Source organism: Anser anser (assembly GCF_964211835.1).
Source record: "Anser anser genome assembly, chromosome: 7".
In the NCBI taxonomy this organism is placed as follows: Eukaryota; Metazoa; Chordata; class Aves; order Anseriformes; family Anatidae; genus Anser; species Anser anser.
The window spans coordinates 19,766,156-19,787,078 of NC_139727.1; the positions used below are offsets into that span (position 1 = coordinate 19,766,156).

The 20,923-nt window shown below is 44.7% G+C and overlaps 1 protein-coding gene and 1 long non-coding RNA gene across 9 annotated transcripts in view; one reads left to right on the forward strand and one right to left on the reverse strand.

Moving 5' to 3' along the window:
* SGMS1 (sphingomyelin synthase 1) overlaps positions 1–567 on the reverse strand; it is a 92,775-nt gene extending 92,208 nt beyond the window's left edge. For 4 of the 8 annotated variants that reach the window (XM_083844511.1, XM_083844507.1, XM_083844506.1 and 1 more), the window contains exon 1: positions 426–562. The gene's annotated coding sequence lies outside the window, so the exon portion shown is untranslated. Of the gene's footprint in view, positions 1–81; positions 325–425 lie in introns of those variants that run through there. The other 4 variants (XM_083844519.1, XM_083844512.1, XM_083844521.1 and 1 more) reach the window with 3 other exon arrangements.
* A 586-nt stretch (positions 568–1,153) lies between these two features.
* LOC310902657 lies at positions 1,154–7,017 on the forward strand. The gene is made up of 4 exons (XR_014586875.1): positions 1,154–1,293; positions 2,337–2,598; positions 3,505–3,679; positions 5,734–7,017. It is a non-coding gene; the product is annotated as an uncharacterized lncRNA (long non-coding RNA).
* The last annotated feature ends 13,906 nt before the right edge of the window (positions 7,018–20,923 follow it).

A 20,923-nucleotide genomic window follows, 5' to 3' on the forward strand; every position in this document is an offset into this window, starting at 1 on the left:
CAGCCCCGACACCGCCGCTCCGCCGAGCTGTCAGCCTTCGTCCCCCCGACCTCGGACACGTGCCAGCGCCACCCAGCTCACCTGTGTCACACCACGGGGCGCGGGGGGACCAGGCTCCCCTCAGCCCCACCAGGGCTGGGGGCCCACACCTGGCCCCAGGTGCCCAGCTGGGCCGAGGGGACCTGAGCCCTCTGGGGAGGTGGGGGGGGTGGGGGGGGAACGATACCAGACGCCTTTAACCAGGACCCCACGGGGCTGGGGGGCCTGGACCCCGTGCGGATTTAGGGGCCGTACCCCCGGGGCTGAGGGGCCGGTTCCCCCGCGCCGCGGCCCGTCCCCGCTGCGCCACTCGGCCCCGCCTCGGGCGGCCGCGCTCCCAGCCCCGCTGTCCCCCGCTGCCCCCGGCCCCGCGGCTCGCTGCTCACCGGGCGGCGCGGCGCCCCCGTCGCTGGGCTCGGCTGGGTTCGGCTCGGCTCAGCGCGGCTCGGCCGCCTGCCGGGCGGGTCCCCTGGGCGGCGGCGGCTCCGTGTCCCGGGCGGCGGCGGCGGCGGGCAGAGCGGGCGGGGCGGCGCGTCACGTAAGCGCCCTGTCACCTCCCCGCCGCCATCTTGTGTGCGGCGGGCCCGGGCCGGGGGTAGCGAGGGGGCTCCGGTGCCGGGAGCCTCCTCCTCGGTCCCCCGGGGCTGCCGCTCCGCCCTGGGGGCTGTGGGAAGCGCGTTCGTGGGGTGCCGGCCCCCTGCTCCCTGACAGGGCTGCTCTGCGCCGAGCCGCAGGGGCGGTTCGCGTCAGGCCGTCTGCCTTCAACACGGAAAATCGCTGCTTTTCTTAAAATAAGCCATCTCAGAGCTTCCCGAGAATATGTAGCTATGAAAACAGAAGTCAGGAACCCGACGCGATTTGTTCCGAGCAGCTGAGGGTGCAGGAAATCCCCATCCCGGGATGCGTGAGGCCAGCCGGCTGGTGCCTGCGCTGGGATCGCCGCAGACCTTGCCTGCGCCTTCATCTGCGAGGAGGGGAAATTGCAGGGGAAACTGCACCTTTTTGCAGGGGAAACGCAATCCGGGGTTGGTGTGGGCACGGCATGTCACACCTTTCCTACTCCTGACACCACCCAGTGTTGGAGCAACCGCTGGAGTCTGCCTTTGACTCCCCAGTCTATTTGGCTTCTGCTCACCTTTGTTGTTCCAGCATCAAGATCTTGGGAGAAGTCAGCTGTTGTTAAACAATCTTACTTAAATTAACAGAACAAGATAGCAAGGGAGGGGCCTCTGTATGTTGTCTACTCCAAAACAGGTAGGTGATTAAACTTAAGTTTCACGAACACTAGTAACACATCCTATTTCAAACCTTGCACTTCAAAATTTGCCTCTTGTTAAAGAACAACAAAATACATTTTTTCTATCCAAAATGCAAGTCAAAGCCATTTTAGAGTGCATTAGCCGTGAGAGCTGAGCCCAGTTTCCTGAGGATTTGTTTCTTGGTGTGGGAAGATCTGCAAGGTCTGATTGAAACTTTTCCTGTACTTCAGGCATTTGTTCCCTCTCCAATAGCAGTTAGCCAGCAGATCGCAGAGACAGCAGAGGAGCACTGCATCCACCTAGCCCTCGCCCAGGCGGTGGGTGAATGAAAACACACAAGGGAGGACTGGATGTGCTGGCATGTTACATTAGCATCCCGTAAGAGACAGTTTTTGCTGATCTGAGCACATAAAAGTATAGAAATATATAATAATAATAAAAGCCTCATGACTTATTGTAATCAGCGAGTGATTGCAGGCGTTACCCAAACAAAATCAACAGTAAGCTTGGATAAATAGTAATGTATGCACTGGGGAAGGTGAAACAACTTGTTTCTGTTATTTTCGTCTTGATAATTGTTTTTCACCTTCAGCTTCTCTCTACTCAGTGTCCTGCTCTTCTGTAAAGAAATACCAAATACTGCAGTTTCTTAAAATGGGGAAGTCCAGCATGAGATTTTGCTTGACTTTCCTCTCAGGCAAATTATTTACAACCCTGCTTTTAACTGGTTATCTGTGCTCAGCACTCATGGGCTAAATATAAAGCCATGTTTTTCATCAGAATAGGAAAACAGAGTCTGAACAGGAGTAGCTGGAAGCAATGCTGGGCTAGGGAATGTTTTATATCTTTTTATTTGCTTCCCTTCTGCAATGCTATCGAGGCAGGTATGTTCCTAAGAGGAGTTTCTGCTTTTTGGCAGGGCGCTGTTTTCTCACTGACAATCACTTCTTGCAACCCCATCCTACTGATGCTATAATAGGATTAACATTGTAGCTGCCACTTCCCCCAGGGTAATCATAATAAACTCCCCCTTTCCAGGGTTGTTCCCCCGGCATGGTCATTTTCTGGCAAATAATATGAACCTGAAGGCTGTGCAAATTGATTCCTGGGAAGCCTGACCTCCCTGTTGAGAACTACAAAAGGCTGTCCGAGAGGCTTACAAACAGCTATCCCAGGCTGCTGCCTGGGCTTAATCCTTCTGATCCACTTGCGATCCTGAAAGCTACCTCTCCTGCAAGGCTATCGCCACTCCTGAGGCACCAAGAGTGGGGGAGATGCCAAGAGACTGCATGGATGCCAGGTAACATCATTGTGGGGGCCCCCTGGGGACCGGAGATGCCCTTGCAGGAGTGGGAGGGGATGACCCACAGCTCCACTCGGCTGGTGTTTCTCCTCCAGGCACTTGGAACCCGTGCTGGCTCTCTGTCTCTCCTTACCTGAGCGCCAGAGGGGAACGGGATGATGAGTGTGATAGCTCTGACTCACCCTTCAGCTCTGCCGAGATAGGTGTTGCCTCATTTAACAATAAGAGCGAAGAACTGAAGCTATTTAAATCATAATAAAACGTTGGAGGCATTCTCTCTTAATTTTTACTCTTTCTAGTGGTGACCCGAGTTTATCATATCCCTCAAGAGGAGACCTTTAGGATGCTAAGGAGATTACCAGTCCCAAAGGAGTTCATTCATATGAAAATCTAAATCATGTTTTTAGTTAGATGAAACACACTGAATGGTAGCAATAACTTTATGAGCATGAATAGCAATTTAACCAATTAATCGAAATCAATGTACACATTAATGAATCAACACTAACATGCTAGTAGATCACTATCATTAATAAATGAATCACTGATCAATTACTAAGAAATTCCGTTCTAAGAGATTTTTATATGGAATGCATTTACTAATAGCGCATTAATACTTCATTAATGAACTAATACTAAAGTAAATTAATGTTTCTATAATACTAAAATAATTATAATAGCATCCAAATGCTAATAAGATAATTCTGAAATCAGATCACTTTCTACCTCCATTTACATTTGCATTTACAACCCAAACTAATGTTTTCCAGCAAAAGTTTGCAGCCAGACCAATTAGACCCCGGGAGGGAGGCCCTGAGTTAGGGTCAGTGGGATTAATAAACTGCCCTCCCTTTTTACTATCACAGCATGGAAAGCAACCCAGAACATGCCTTTTGTTTACAGGGGGAGGACCATGCTCACATATTTGCTGCAGTTATTTCCCGCATCCTCGGTGACGCCGCTGTGCCAGGAGAACATCAGTTCAATCAACAACAGTTTTAATTTGCCAATTTCTAAGCTTCACTCATACAGAGGACCCAAGGATGGCAGCTTCTTCACCCCACCACACTCACCACAGGTACGTCTTTCAGTAATACAACAACCATTCACCCCGCCACTTCATTTATGATGACACTTTATTACCATATGGCGTCATTTACTCACTGATGGTACTTCTAACATCACTTGGGATCAGTCTGCATCATTTACTTAGGTTGCATCACTTGTTTAGTGGCTTTATCCATTACATTGTTTAACATTCAAAGACATTGACTCCGTGCCTTCATTTTACTATCAAAACACCTCATTTATTCAGTGATTTTAAGCTACCCCTGAAGTTAGGTGGGGTTGCACATGCTGTGACATTTTTAAAAGCCTGGCAGGAGTGGTAAGCCTGGCAGGAGTGGACATTGCTCTGAGTTCATCGCACAGTGTCATGGGCTTTGTCCCTTTCCCCTGTTGGTGGCAAACAGTGTTAATGAGAAAGGTATCAGCAGCAGAGCAAACGAAAAGAATTAAATACACTGTTAACCGAGTCAAACAAAGGACACACTGCATTCATATGCGATGGTTTTAAGAAGCTGTAGAATAGGGTTGTGGGTTTTTACCCCTGCATGAAAGAGACCAAAATATCTATTTCCAAAGGATGTAGTAAATTCCAATTCAGCTATTTTATTATTGTAGCAAAAGATTAATGGCGAGATGATGTCATCTTCTCAGATCAGCAGTGGTATTATCCAGCAATGTGTTGCAGGCAAACAGCATTATAAATGGGAGACTGTAGAGTTTTCCTCCTGTTTGTTTCAGATCATTAGAAAAATATATGAAGTAATTTCTTTAATTAATCTGGTTTTAACGGGTGATTGCTGCTGATTAAAACAGCATGTGTCTTTAGGGGAAAAGGCTTCAAAATTTGAAATAAAATGAGAAATGCTTGAGTCAGGACAGTAGTAACCATTTCCCCATTCAAAGAGAAAGAAGAAGAAGGAAAATTTAAAAAGGAACGTGAAAGTCAGTAAAAGAAGGAAATAGAAAAGAATCAGATGGGGACAACAGGCAAACAATGAGGACATGCAGAGTTTTAAGAGGCTAGCAGCGGACTGTGTGGGGCTACAATTGACTTGCCCAGAGCATCCCGTGTCTGAGCAGGGAGTCCCAGCTGCTCAGGACTTGCAGCCACTGCTCTCCCCAGGGCATGTTTCCTGAGAACAGAGGCTCCCAGGCTTTTTGTGTCCCTTACCCTCTTCTGTCCTTCGGCTCCAACATTCTGCATTACTTCATCTTTCAAGGAGAGAGTGTGTGCTCATGATGAGGCTTGGTGAAACCCACCACGCATTCCCATGTCATGCTCCACTTCTCATCAGAACAGCACTGCAGCTCACTTGAGCCGAGCCCCTGATGCCAGTTCATGGAGCAAATTGGTTCAGCTGTGCTTTCTACTTGGACGGAGTATTTTAACACCGGTGCTGGCACGTGCTCCGTGGTGTCTTGCTGCCACAGAGGTGAAAAGGAGGAGTGTGGCTGACAGAGGGCACTTTGTGACCCTCTCTGTGTAGGAGGGTAGCGGCAGGTACAGGAGGTGTACGGCAGCAACATTAACTGTAATAAAATAGATGTAAAGGTGGATTTGAAACACTGCTGTGTTGCATGGCTCAGGGCAAGCCCAGTCTAAGACATGCTTCTCTGTTTCCTTGTAAAACCCTGTGCTTCCCAAAAGAGGTAAATTGTATTTTTCCATACACACACAGTTTAGCACAGATCAGCTGAGTCTGAACTGCAGCTGGCACCACCAGCATTCTGCCGCATCTTCCTCCATGCAGACGGTGCCGGCACGCTTGGGTAGGTCCTGTAGCACAGGGCTCTGTAAGCAGCCTGAGAGTCATTAATTACAGAACGGTTAAAACTAAATTGTCTCAGCTAGACTGTGGGCAGGAGCTGGAAGAAGAAGAAAACCTTACTCTACAAAATCAGCAATGATCAGATGGAATTTCACAGCAGAAGTCACGCAGCTACGGCTTTGCAGTGACTCAGGGAGCCACGAGGGCAGGCTTCACAATTTCTCCCCGATCAGCTCCCAGCTTTCAACAGAGGAAATAACACAGAGAATGCTCTTCTTATGCTTCTTGCCAGCAGGTTTGTTCCCAGAGCCGTGTGCAAAAAATCATGGGAGAGCAGGAAGAAATGGCTTTGCAGTATTCAAGGCTGACTTTGCAACGTGGCAGAGGCCAGAAAAAGGCAGATTTATTGGGTCAAAGCAGTTACATTAAAGGAAGACAAATTCTGATATGGTGTTTCAGTTCCAGGGACACCCCACTCGCACAAGAAGGGCTGTTTCCTCGACGTCATCCCATGCTGCAGTTTGTGCCAGTGCCTCTGGTGCTCTCACTGTGCCCCTGGGAGCAGGGTCTGGTCCCAGCATCTCCGGGACCCTTTTGGGCTGGGGGAGATACCTGCAGGGAATTCCCCAGTGCCTCCTTGCCTGCAGCTGAGAAAGCCCCGCACCTGCAGCCTCGCCTTGCACACCCTGGCCTCCACCTGTCTGAGGCCTCCCTGGGCTCACTCCTGTCTGGAGATCCCTGTGAGCCCCAAACTAGTCCCAGTATCTTGGTGTCATCACCCAAGTGCCAAGCAGAGGGGAGCACTCCCTTCCTTCAACCTGCTGTCTACCCCGAGTCAAGCTGAAAAAGAGGACAGTGCCTCCAGATCATCTTCAAGTCGCCTCAGCTGGAAACCAAAATACCTGTCTGGAGTGAAGCTGTACACAGGTACAGGGCTGTCTGCCTTCGCTGAGCCGAGGGATGGTCTGTGCCACCGAGCCCAGGAATGTGTCACCTCCATGGCGTCCAGGGAGCAGGAGCATAATCATACAGAGAGGCTCCGTGTCAAGCTCGTGTGTTTTTCTGCTGAGTCCTGAAATTCTGCAGTCACGTAATGACAGCTCTCCTTCCTGCTCAGTTTCAGGATCTGATCCGGGAGGCTTCTGTGGTTTCACCCACTATTTATTCTTCACCTCACATGATTTTTGGAATTTCCATTTCAAAATGTTTTGTGGATTTTGTCCTACTGTGATGCTGGCAACCAGGGATAGCACAATTTTCGTTCTCAAACTGGGTTTTCTCAATTTTCCCAGTAGGGGCAGCACTTGCCTTTCAAGTGAGTCAAAAGGAAGAAAAATATCTGTATTTAAAAAATGAATTCCTGTTTCTCGAGTAGCTTGAATAGCAAGTACAATTTCAGCACAAACCTGAACTAAGTGGGTTTAGTAGTTATCATTTCTTTTTAATGTTTAACATGCTGCCTAAAGCTGAAGAGTGATTTGTGTCCTGTGTCATCATGCAAGCTGTATTACTTAGATTACAGTAAGGTCTCTAAGTCAAACCTCCTTTTACTCTAGTAATAAAAATAATAATAATAAAGATATTATGATTGTCCTGATCTATTATGGGCAATAGCCTTGGTCTGGATTGGAGACCTCCAGAGATCCCTTCCCAGCACCACTGCTGTCATTGCTGTCATGCCGTGGGCAGCACTGCCTGGGAAATTAAGGACACATTTTAACAGAATAATTCTCTGCCCAGATCTCCCCATACCTTTTGGGGACACACAGAATTCTCTCATAAAACAGCCTAAGGTCCTTTTACCAACTTGATAAATACATAAACTAAAAGAAATCTTTAGGGCACAGGTTCTCCAAGTGAGGACAAGCATCAAACTTTGTTTCAGTGGTTTATGGTTTATTATGGTTTCAGTGTTAACACAGTTTGCACTGTAGCAGCCTCCAGATACGATAATCTAATCTCCCTTCAGCAAGGGAGAAGCAAGCATGTGAGGGGAAAAGCTGATGCCTAGGTTCTCATTTTTATGGCGAGTTTTAGTAACTTGAAGATCTACAACCAAAATCCAATTGGGTCTAACATACGTTACTTCAAGAGAATTTTTGTGTAAACTATATAAAGGTCAAACTCATATAACCCCCTCACCATTGCCAAGCATGGGAGAGAGCCTAACCTCTGCCAGGTGCCTAGAAAATTTAGCACTGTAAAAAAAGGTTGTTCATGTCTCTGCTAAAGAAAGACAAGGGAGCTGCAAATCACATTTGTCCTACAGGTCATCCCAATATTATTGTGGCTCTGACCTTCCTTTACTTGGGCTGCAAGTACTTCTTGGAGGAGTTGGTAGGCAGATGTTTTGCTGGAAAAACACAGGAACCAGAGCAGCTTGCACTGAATTCAAGGGGAGTTTTGTCCCAGAGCACTGGTCAGATGTGTCAATCCTATTAGAAGCATTATTTACGGGTCACGGCACTAGGGCTGAAGGTTGAATATGTTTGTTCTGCAAATTGGGCTAATGTGAAGACCATAAAAGGGGGTATGTATCATGTCTGGCCTCTTGCTGGAATCTGAGATTGCAGCATATTACATTTCCCTGAAATTACATTACCTCAGGTAGGATTTTATGGTAACTTACAGCTAGGAAAGGCTTTAGTTTCATTACTAATGGCCACCTTCTTTTTAACATTTGATACAATGCAAGCAAAACTTTCTCTCCTCTTTCTTCGGAATGAGACAGAGGGAAAAAAAATAAATCTGAAGACCCTCGATTTGGTCAAAGCATGGACTTGCTCCTGACAGGCGCTGTGACACCAGGTAACATGTCAGCCAACCAGGCGAGAGATTTTGGATAAAAATGTAGATCACAGAGATGGCATCATGAGAGGTCACCTAAAGCTCAGGTCAACAGATCAGCCTCGTCCTAAAATAAGCTGTGAGTAGCTTAAATGCCTCTTGTTGCTTGGGCTGTGCACGCCAGTCCCACACTGCTGGCTGGGAAACAGGGAGCAGGGGACTGCCACATGGCTTTACCAAGCACCACTGCAAGTGCAGTGGCTTCGCTGTCAGACCTCCTGGCAATCGTTTTCTTTGCTGCACTTGCCTTGCTGCGACGCTGCTGTCATGACACATTCCAGTCATGGGCTAAGAGCAATTATTTCTGCATCAGTAGTTTGATTTCAGAGCTTCACCTGCCATGATATCACTACTGTATGTGCATCCTTAGTGCAGTAGTGATGTGTTAGGCATTACAAATCATGATACAGTTTTTTTTTTCTTTCTCTCTCTCTGTCCCTCTTCCTCTCCCCCTTTCACTGTAAAATGCCAAATCAGGTTTTCTTCTCTTGCCTTACAGCACAGACACTGCTATTCTTGATATACAGGAGCCTGATTCACTCTGTGCACGGAAGAGGATTTCTTCTACAAGTTTCTTTCCTTTTTAAAGGCCAGGAGAGGTTGTCCTGTTCCCTCAACAGGTCTTTGTGAAGGCAAAGGGTGACTACCAGGTGACGTGGTTGCTATATGTCCCCAGAGACATCCACAAAAAGTGAAGGCAGGGCTTGTGGCTGGGTTGGGCTTAAACACACAGCAGTAATAACACAGGGCTAATAATAATAGTATTTTAGCTGAGTGCTAAAACACAGGAAAGCTGTTTTTAACTGAGTGTGGCACGGTATTTTTGAAACAGGAAGGATGTTTGATGTAAATTTTGTGAGAATAATTCATATTTGATATGTACATGAATACAGATGTAATTTGGATGGAATGCACAGGACGTTTAGAAATGGAAATCTCATTATCCTAGCAGTAATTCAGGACTATCAGAGCGAAGTTTATGATCTTTAATCAGTAAGATGGTATTAGCATATCAGAGTTAATTGCAATAAAGTAAAAGATGCTGATTAAAGAACATTTTTCTCCACGTAAGAGTTTCTAAATCCTATATGCAACAGCACCAGTGGGCCAAATCTAGCTTCTGATTTGCTGAACCCTTCACCTTGCTGAGACAAGGAGAGAAAAGGTGTTTTTGCTTCCTGTCAGGCTGGCCCTGTACTGCAGAGCGAGGAGTACAGGCTGCCCTTCACACTCACTTGGCTTCCTGGGCCTGTCAGTGGGGCTTGGCAACACACAAGCAACCTTTCACAGAGGTCAGTTTGCAAGGCCAAGCTTTTACGTGTGTAAAAACACCTCATGCAAGAGAATTAGCAATCACTGCAGCAATGAAATAAGCACCTAGATAGGAAGCTTTAAAAAAGTCAGCTTTCTGGTTTTTTTTGTTTTGGTTTGGTTTGTTTTTTTTTTTTTTGTAGATACAGCTCTACCATTTGCTGGAGCAGAGCACAGAGCATCCCCACTGCACGGACCTGTGTTCATTGGGGTAGGAACCCATCACTTGTGGTGTAAGCCCAAATGCAGTCTTTGCTGTGTTACGTATAAAGGGAAAAACACCATGATACAGATGTTCTGATTATTGAAACTCCTTTTCATTACCTTTGGAGCTAGGAGGACAAAGGCTAAAACTGTGGGTGAAAATGCACATCTCTTCCTGATAATGTGACAAAACCCCAGGTGCAAGAAACAGAAAGGCTCAGCCCTACTGTTAGAGGGATGCACTGAGTCCCCAGGGCATCTCACGTATTTCTTCCGTACTGAGCTGCAGAAAGTGACACCTAGCAGGGCAGCAGCCAGCTGCAAGGGCAAGGGATGGAGCAGCCACAGGGCTGTAAAACTGAGACCAGTGCTGTCCATCCAAGCGTCCTCCTTTTCAAATCCACAATGTCACAAAGCTTAAATTTGCAACAAGTTCTGCTTGAGGAGTTACCATGGAGTATTTTTGATAGGCGCATTTGCAAAAAGCATCATTAGAGTTTATCCTTTGTAAAGATACATTGCTACAGGCCATGTGCTGCAGTCAGGACAGTATTGCTTATATCCCTGCAAAATGTCCAGGGATCAAACAGTTCATTCTAGATTATTATTTAAGATTTGGACCAGGATCATGCATGAAACAGTCTCTTTTATACAATCACAGTGTCACCAAAGTGCTGGACCTCATGGGGTCTCTACTCCACGTCCTGCTCGCAGGAGTTAGCTCCAGCCCTGACCTGTTTGGCATCAGCAAACAAAGCTGAGGACACATCCATTTCTGTTGGAAAATGTTGCAACTTTCCCCTTATATATGGCGCACTTGTTTTTTCCCTTACAAAGGCACTTATCTGGCTTATTTTAAAACCCACTGATCCTGAGATGTCAACAGCTTTATTATCTCCATGCCTGGGGGCCGTTCCTGCAACAAGTGTGATGGAGAACAGCTAAGTGCTGGAATTCAGAGAGCCAAGTTCACAGCTGCAAAAATTTCCTTCCAAACTATGTACCAATAAAAGCACATCTTTTCCTTGCCCTGGGTAGGAAGCCTCGGTAGGAGCTCAATGTGTTGTTTTGTTTCTTTTGATGCCTTTTGAAGCCTTTCTTGGATACTGTCTGAGCTGGTCTCTGTGTTTTCCTCTGCCCGGCGCTCAGACCTTAGACCCGGTGCTCATCCACATCTGAGGATGCAGCTCCCACTGCGATGGCGTGCCCCAGCACCACTCCTTACCATTGGGATCAAAGAGGTCTCAAGATAAATCTGTGTATTGAACTGTCATCTGTCCTGAAGTTGTCCTTTGGGAAGTTTGGCGGGTTCTGGCCTGGCACTCCTGTGAGGTCCCCATGCCACAGTGCTCTCTCTCAGCTGACTCACCTGATTCATCTCCTCTGAAAATGTGGCTCAGAATTGTAATACTTCTGGCAATGACAAAGTATTTTTCAGTGTTGGTCTGCTTTGCTGATGCCTTCAGTTCAAGTACAAGGACTTCAGTACCAGCTCTGTCATCAGGGATCTAGCTGCCCTTAGCTATTTCTAGAAAATGGCTTAGAACAGATCCTTTTCTCCTCCCCTTCAAAAACAGAACTGTATATGGGTAAGACAGCCATTTCCACGGAGAACAAAGAACAAACTGAAGCAATTCTGCTGACTTCTAATGTCTCCTTTCTGTCTCCAGAAATAGCTCACATTTTTGTTTCCAAATCAATTGAGAAAGGGTAATTGGAAATTGGAAATGGCAATTTGTCATTCCTGGGTGACACAAGCGTGTCTAGTTTGTGCAGGAATGGCCATACAGCGCCAGACGTGAAGTCTCATACGTCTACACCAGTGTAAAACTGCTGCGGTGAGACTTTCCCAGCACCATGCACGGTGCCGCAGGGCTTCTCTGTGTCTCAGGTTCTCTTTGTGCTTAACAGCCCATGATTATTTTCATCTAAAAATAACACGCTCTAAGGTCCTGGAAGAATTAAGCAGCTTTCCCATGCCAAGAAGAAGCGCTGACTTTCTGTGTCAGTTCAAAGTTATTCTTGGTAGTGAATTAGCCCTTGTTCAGACCACACGTACTTTAATGGGCTCCTTGACTCTACCTGCCTTGCTCACAGCAGCTTCAGGAGCCAAGTGCCAATATCCACACAGGAGTCAAATGCTGCAGGGCAGACTGCTTTCATTTGGGAAATAAAGCCTGTCAGCGCTGCAAAGTTATCCAAGAGGAGGTCTGTAACACCAGCTGACATCATCAAAGCTTTTGCAAAGTGTGTTTTCCTTACACAGAATACGTGGGGGCTTAAAATCACTCTTATAGTAATGTGATAGTTTCAAATTCAAAAATCATTTCTCCACATTAAATAAACCAGTAAGAAAATACTTGTGCATTAGCGGGAAGACTTATGATGGCTACAGAAGCTACAAAAGCATACTGAGGCTGCCAGCTTTGGTGTGACCAGAAGAGCCCTGGCAGGATCTTTACTCATGCAGTACGCAAGTGTTTTCTTCTGTGTTTACTAATCAGAGTGAAAGCACAATGACAACAGAGGGAGCAGCCTGACTTTAAATTGCCCACGAGACAACCAAATGCTTTGCCTGAGTACAGCTGACTTATTTTTCAAATATAACCCGAGCACAATGTTGCAATGGAATTTTACATTAGGAAAAGTTTAAAGGTAATTTGGGAGTTCAGGGGTGAGGTAAGGAAGGCAGAAGTCACCATTTCCAACGAGACTGTTTTGTAAATTTGTTCTGCATAAACAGACAGAACTCTGTTTGTAGTAAGACATTCTCCTTTGACCTCAAAGTTGAGCTGGAATTTCTCAGTCCAAAATTATAGGGGAGCTAAAACAGAGTTGTTATAAAAGGAACAAGTTGCAACCTTTTCAGAGGGAATATTTTACAGTTAGCAACACGATCCAACTGTCACATTTGTTATTTTAATCTTATTCCAGCCTCATGATTTCCCCAAAATAGAGTCACCCACCGGGAATGTCACGTTCATCTTGATTCAGCTAATGATACTCATACTTTTACATTGGACGGGATTAATTTTCCTATCCAGTTAATGCAACATGTGATCATTAAATATCTTCACCGCACACATAGACATATATTTTCTGTGTCAAAAAGGGACTCAACTGGCATTTTAAATTACTGAAGGATAATTGTAGGTGGCTGTTTTTCATGTAGATTAAGGAATTCCTTTTACTATGATAAATGGTTATCAGACTCCCTTTTATACTAAATCAGTTTGCAAGTGAATTTATTCTATAGCCACAGGTCGTGGATCTATTGAAGAACAATCTCAAGGTGTACATGTTAATGGAGTGAAACTGTGTGACATCATATCATATAGTAAAAGTGTTGAAACTTGCCAAATTATGGTTTTCAGTACTAATATTTTGTAGTACTAATGCCAAGGATCAGATCTAGCTGCATTTCAATAGCCTTATTTCATGTCTGTGTATGAAAATGTGCAGTCAGTGTCTTAGTAAAAGGGGATCCAATGACAAATATTTAAGCAAAGTAAATCATTATCCTGGCATTTTAAATAAAAGTTTTTACAAAATCAATATGCAGCCATGAGCTGTTGACATATCAAATGTGAAAGTGAATTCCAATGAGGGAAATCTGCCATAAAGAATAGATTTTACTCTGACATGCGTGAAGGAAACACAGATGTTCAATCAGGATAAATGTGAAGAAAGGCAAAAGAAATAGGAACTGCTGTTCTGCCCAGTATCATTTCCTCAGTCATAAAAGCAATGACTTAAAGCAACACCTTACTGTTTGTGACACTCTGTAGCCTACTGAACTGACCAGCCAAAGCTCATGGCCTTCAACTAAAACACAGTCATGTTCATAATCCCTGAAAGAAACCAAGAATAAAAATGATTTTGACTATGTTATCAAGCATCTCTTCACCATGTACAGATTGTATATGTACAGGAGCATCCACAAAGATTTCTTTCTTGACCATATCAGTATCAAAAAAGGAAAACTTTCCCAGAACATTATTTTTGCCTTGTATGCAATCTGAGTAATTACCAAAGGAAATACCTTCTCATTTTTTTTTATTTTACATTTATCTTGAAAAAGCAGAAATTGTTAAGGCCACCGGTGTTTCACTAGCCTCTAGGGTATTGCCCAACAGCACTGTTTGTCCCAGGAGCATGCAGGCAGTGATGAAGCTCCCCCACCTCGCCCCACCACTCCAGGGGACAAGATTTCCCCAAATCCAGCCTGAGCCCCCTGGAGCTGCGATCACTTGTCATGGCCGAGAAGAGCTTGGCTCTGACCTCTGTAATGCAACAGGAGCCTGAAAATGCTGACATGACCCCAGTGTGTTCTTTAGTAATTCGTTCTATTTTTTTTCCTTTTGCATTTGAGTGGATTCTTTATAAATGTATAAACAAAATAGGATGACTTTTGTTGCTTTTAGCTTTCAGCACACAACTCAGAAGGCATTCCTGATACATTAGCACCATTTCTCTACCCTTCTTCTCTTTAGCCCCATGCCCTGAGCACCATTATTGTATTGTGCAGCACTTTTCAACACTGCGTAAAGAACAGCAAATGAATTTACCTTAATGAATAGTAAATCCGACCTTCAACTCCCTTCTCCTTTATCCAAGCTAAAAGCGTTACTGACATGAACTGATTTTGAGGGTAAAGCAGAGAAAAGTTTTTAATTTGTTACAATGGACTTCAATGGGGAAGTTAAGGATTTACTAGACAAAAGACTAAGACTCAGCTAACCCCAGCTGAATGCCTCTTTCTGTTCATTTTCCTTTTGTGTTGCAACTGCTAATGGTGCTAAAAGAAAGGCCCCTGTGACCGATGTGCCAGCTCATTCACATTATTGAAATCAACGCTCTGAAATGCAGTCAGCATCAACTGAGCTCTGGGCAAAGCTGCAAAGCAAATCAGCATCTTTCCTGTGCAAAGCTCTATTTGCCGTCAGTCTCAGCCTGGTTTTGGATAGAGCAGAACATTTCCAAAAATGTGCATGGATTATATGGTTTGTTTGCAACCCACGCTGCCTGGAAAACATCAAAACAGCTAAATACACAAGTACTAGAACTAAGCAAACTGTGAACGTGGAAAACAGATTTGCAGTTTGAGTGTGAGCTGGGAAACAGGCTTGGATCTTGCCTTCATTTTAGGGAAAGTTCAGTTCTTGATTCAGATATGAGACCTACCAAATTTGCACACTTCCCCAGTGAGTTCGATTGATAGTGGCCCACCTGAAGTATTTTGGAGAGGTGTCCTGTACTCTGAAGGATGGCAGCTCTGTGCACCCAGCTCCCACAGCCTCTCCTTGCAGCCCATACACCAGATTTATCACCAGTTATACAGATACAGACTGCCCTTTTTACTGTAATCCTGATGTACTTCTTCCTGTGCTGCAGACTTTGGGAGGGCAGAACAAGTATCTGTCTTCATTTTAGCTCTGAAGTGATCTAAGAATGAATTTGCTTCTCCTCTTGTGTGAGGGCATTGGCAAGTATAATAATCTCTCTGGTTTCCTAAAGCCTCATCATCTCTCAAATGTAGATGAGAAGAAAGTTAAACTTCACAAAATAAGGCAGTAAAGAGAAAAAGAAAAGTGACCCAGCAGCGAGTTACTATTTCCCATGGGGAGGGAAAAAAAAAAAAGAGGCTGACAGAGTTAACTAGTCCAGACTGGAAGGAGATTTTGAATGGAACTTAAATTACCTTGTAACTTCTTGAAGGCCATGAGAAATATCTGTAAAATGGCCTCCTTACATCCACTGGCAGGTAAAAGTTAAAGTGGCATAGTTTTTCCTTATGATAATGTAGGTGATCAATGCTTTTTTAAAGGTAATACTATTTAGGAGAAGCAATGGAAAATGCAGAAGGGATTTAAAATTAGTATCATAAGGACAATTTACTGCCTTATGATTGAGAAAAAAATGCTACCAGAGTACATTTTATTTACTGAACCTATTAAAAAGGTGGTTTGGTCATGAAGAAAATCTGTCTTAGATGACTGTTGTAATTTTAGAAAGCTGCTGACCAGCCATGACTGTACATCTGCTGAATACATTGGCAAACTGCCCCTGTCTCCAGTTCATCCGGACTGATTTAACGAGATGCGGCTCCGAACGCAGTGTGGTACAGTTGGATTTGTTTCACACTGATTCCTGATGCTGACTATTCTAAAGCTCTTTCAAAGCTCTTCTGTTCCTCTTTTCATGCAGGGATGAATGGCACTGGGTAGGGAAAGTCACGCTGTCGGCACTCACTGTAACACCCCTGCTGTCTTGTCCAAGAAGCTTGGTTGTAAAAATGTGCTGTGGGCTTCTTACCTGCCTTCTCTGGTTAGGAGTAGAAGAACAGGGCACAGGACCAAAGCATCCTGTCTCAGGTTACTCAGTATCTGCCATCACAGGAAGGCAAAGCGCCTCATTCCTCTCACCAAGCTTGCTAAATTTATCTTGAGGTCAGCCAGGTCATTTACATTTACTTGTGCAAGGCCAGTCCCAAATTTGCCCCTTCCCAATGAGAAACCTCCTAACGTTCAGCCCACATTCACTTGTGTCCAGCTTACATCCCCCAGCCCAGCCTCTCCTGAGATGGGCACCATCCCAGATGTGCACCAATGTGACTGTGGATGGCCAACACTCCTATACAGCTTTCCAGATGCAATCACAGCAGTCCCTGCTGTGGGTAGCATTAATCTTTCCCTATCTCTATTGCTAACGTTTCTTCTGACCTAACTCAAACTCGCACTTGCCGTTACACGGTCACGCCGCACGGATGGCTCACAGCTGCCTGGAGATCAGCTGGTCTGTTCAAGCTTTTCTCCCCCTTTATTATTTTGAGCTTATGAGTGTATGGGAGAAATCCCAATCCGTTGTTTGCTGCAAGAGCGCAATCTTTCACAGCTGAACTTTGGCCCGCCTCCAACTGGTTGTTCTCTGCACATGGGTCACTGCCAACCTTTGTGCTGCTAGCAAACTTCATTATTACAGTCTTCTGTTTTTAAACTGATGGATCACTGGGAGTATTACATGTGACCAGGGCTAAGACCAGTCTTTGAGAAGCCCGCTGGTATCATTCCTTTGAGCTAGTACTATAGCTTTAACAGTAATGCTCTCGGTCTGTCACCTGTACCCACCCACATTTTCACTTCCTTAATAATTACCCTATATGATACCATATGAAAACTATAAAGCCGATAAAATATTTTTTCAAGTTATTCCATTTTGAATATATCTTAATTATTCTTTCCTTCAAAATTTATTGAAGAACAGGCTACAGAGGGCAGAAGAACACATCTCCTAAAGCTGTGTTGACTTTTGCTTGAAATATACTTTTTCTGATTCCTCAGGCATCCAAGGCCAAATCCAGTCTGAGAAATTACTAAAAAATGTTCCCACTGCATTACTTATTATACTTGCCAAGTCTTCCAGTATTCACTATTCTAACTAGTCCCTTGCCTTAAGCAAATTAATATCTTTGATGTTTTTTTCTGACTTCTATTTGGTGAAAATACAACCCAGAAATATATCTTTTATCTTTTATACCTTTTGTATCAAGCATACATCTACATTGTGAAATTTCTCTTCTCCTCTTGCTTATGTGTAAAAAGAAACTTTTTATTTTGACTCTTTTGAAAAAACCAACTTGGCTGGGTTTTAAGAGTTTCTGAATTTATCTCTGCCTTTTTCAAACTCTGAGCCATTCCATGGCCTCAGTGTATTTGCTATACGGGATCACACTGCTCAAGAACTGGAAGGGCTTGACCTGCTCCCGTAAGACAAGCCACATAATTATGGGCTTGCCATGCTGATCTAGTTGCCCACAGAGGGTGAAGCCACACTGCAAGACCAGAAAGTCTGCTTGAAACAAGGTCAAACCACTTAAGATCCCAAAGGTTTCTATATTATCTGGGAGAACAAGCCATGTGATGTACAGTCCCATTGCGACACAGCTGTACAATCAAGCTCTGTAAGTAATGTAATGCCAGAAGAAAGAGACCTGAGCCATGATCCCAGGCATGTCATAACACTCCGGGGTTCAGAGAGCACTATGCTCCCCATACGTGACCAAACCAGACTGATATCCCAATTGCTGGGCATAACTGAAAAAGCAGAGTGGCAAGAGGCCATGAGAACTGAGATGTAAGCACAGCTATAGAAATGTAGGCTGACTCAAGGTTAATTGAGGTCAAAACTGGCCTTGTCCATCAGCAAGCAGACAGTGGCTCCACCCTAATTATATGCCATTAAATGAAGCAGCCGGATGGAAAAGTAGGCCTCAGGGAGCTCTGGGAAAAGATTCTGATCCCAGCTTTAAGGAGATCATACTGTGAGCAGCTCTAAAGCAGCCACCCTTCACAATGGGAGTGAGGGAGTGGAAAGGTGATCTCCAGAACAAGCAGCCTGGTTGTAGACCTCCCGCTGACCACTGCTGACACGTTGCAGTGCTGCAAGTCCCACACCAGAATGGCACACAATTCAGAGAGCAAGCAGCTTTATTAGGAGCTATTATTAGGATCTATTCCTTTCTCCATTAGGATAGAATGGATGAGATCTGAACTCGATCCTTTCTGTGGAAAGCAACAATTACTGGTGCATGTATCCTTTTTCCAGTTCTCAGATTGCTAACCAAAATGTGGTATCAGCTAAGGAATATCCCATCTCTTTCCATATGTACTTTGTCTTCACATGCATGGAAGACAAAGGACTCCCTGAGAAGAGAAATTGCCTCTGAAAAGCCCACACTCTCAAAAGAAGCAGAGAGGATCTGTCGGCGCCACCAGATTAAAGCAATTTTGCACTTAGGATACAAATACATGAGTCCAAATTGAGCACCATTCTGCTGACACATCTTTGCACTAGAGCAAGGACATGATGCCACCTGACAGAGGATCAACAGCTTGGGTTTCTAGACGCCGCCATCTCACCCAGCAGCAGCAGAAACTCAGCTTTGCTTGGTGAGTACAAACACAAGCAGCTACATGTGAGCCAGCAAAGATCACAGGGAAGAGGGTCAGCCACCTCATTGGAGAAATAAAAGTAGCTCAGTTATCACTGACATTAACAGAGTGCACAAGAAGCTGACAAAGCTAACGTGCCAGTGCCCCGTCTTTAAGTGTGAAGCCATGACTCAAACGCAGGCTGAGCTGCTCCAAGCCAGCACCCTGCCTGCTCTGAGTCTTCACCCCATCACCTCATCTTTCTGACCCGTTTTATGCCGCATCAAACTCCCCGTCATCTCATCTCTACTCTACCGTCATCTCATCTCTACTCTACCCTCATCTCTACCCTTGGTCACGTCTCCTGTTCTGACCAAGAGCCAGAACGGTAACATACCTCCTGTAAATACCTGGGCTACTGCCTGTGCCTTGGCATCTGAGCCCAGGCCTGCCCAGCAGCCCCTCCACTGCTGCTAAAAGTCAACGAGAGCACAGCACATTCCCAGGGTTCATCCGGCTGAATAAGATAGAATTGGGTTGTTTGGAGTATGCAGTGTGCTTCGATCTTGTTGTGTTTGCTTTCTGCCTTCAGAAGTTGAATTGATTCCATTACTTACAGAGAAGAAATAATTAAACACAGAAATGAATAGAGGGTAGCTTTCTACTCTGAGCTATCTCTGCTGAAGCCTATGCAAAACTTATTCTGAAGATGACACCCAATGGTGAGGGCAGAGTGTCCAAACAGCACCGCTTCCAGGACTGTGAAGCTCGAAAGTTGACAACAGCTTCTCTTCTTCTCCTAAAAGCCATGGCTGGCAGCCAGCAGGAAGAGATTCTTTCTTTGAGATCTGTTCCTCAAAATTAATGAAGACGAAAGGACAGGTTGTACAAGAAAGAAAGAGGAACACAAAAATAAGAGGCCGACGTATTTTCCCCCGTGGACTGTGTAATTAATAGTATTGGTTTTAAAAGCGCTATAAAGAAAGCTGAAATGGAGAACCAACCCTCACTTCTACAGCCACAGGCAGTGAATTCTGTGCTATTTGAATTATCTGAATGTTCAGACTGGTAATGGGAACAGTTCCTTTGCTCCTAAAAAGAGCAGCTAATAACATACAGTTAAATGGGGACATATTAAAATATGCTTTCCCCACCCTTCGACTGCTTAAGAAATATATTGGCATTAATGGTAATTACAGGCCGTCAAAGCACTGAGGAACAAGGCTTTATAAGGAACAAAGTGTTTTCAGAAAAGGTTAATGCATTAACTTACTCAGTTGCACTTTGAATACAGCTTGGTTTGGAAATTGATGTGCCTGTAAGGAAAATCCATAGCAGAAATAAGGAAATTATGCAGGTCAGTTCTTTGAAACTGATTTGACTGCACTGCAAAAGAACAAAAAATGCTAGGGAATGGAAATGTGACTTACGAATTAACCACCCACAGCATCATCATACTTGAACCTGTAAAGAAACAATGTGAGAAAGATAAAGAACAAAGGAGATAACAATTTGATATGGTTATAAAAGCATTTGGAGCAGGCATAATTATATATTTTTTTCTTATTATTTAAACATATAAAAGACAAAGAAGGATCTAAAAGGGATATCACAATACTTATGGAGGATGAAAATGGTAACTTGGCTGCTATGGAAATGCTTTGTCCAGAGTTTTGGGGTATGAACTGGAGCTGTTTTCAGGAGAGATGTGATAAAAAGCTTTGAAGGAAGAAAAGCGATATTTTCAGCACCTGAAGTGAGGCTGCAATTGACTAAGTGGCATCAGATGGTTGGTAACTACACAATTTCTAACTCCCTTGGCCAGTTGGTCTCTGACACGTTGTGGGGCTATCTGAGCAATTATGTTCACATACCTTGACTTAGCTGCATAAGCACTAAGCATCCAAACCATATGGTCTTACTTTATTTCTGAAGGTGCCAAATGCCTTGCACAGAGGTTCTGAGAAGAGCTCAGCTTCATGTGCAACTGTCTAAATAATGCCATACTTTCAGCAGAGAGCAGCACTCAGACATCTCCTGTGTGATCCCATGAGCAGATTTTCAAAAGAACAGCGTGGCCCACCACAGGGAAACCAACAGGCCACAGAGGCCGCTACAGACACAGACTTCAAATATGGAACACTGTAAAAGGAAATCTTCCCCTAAACGTTCTCAAAAAATACTACGAAGGGG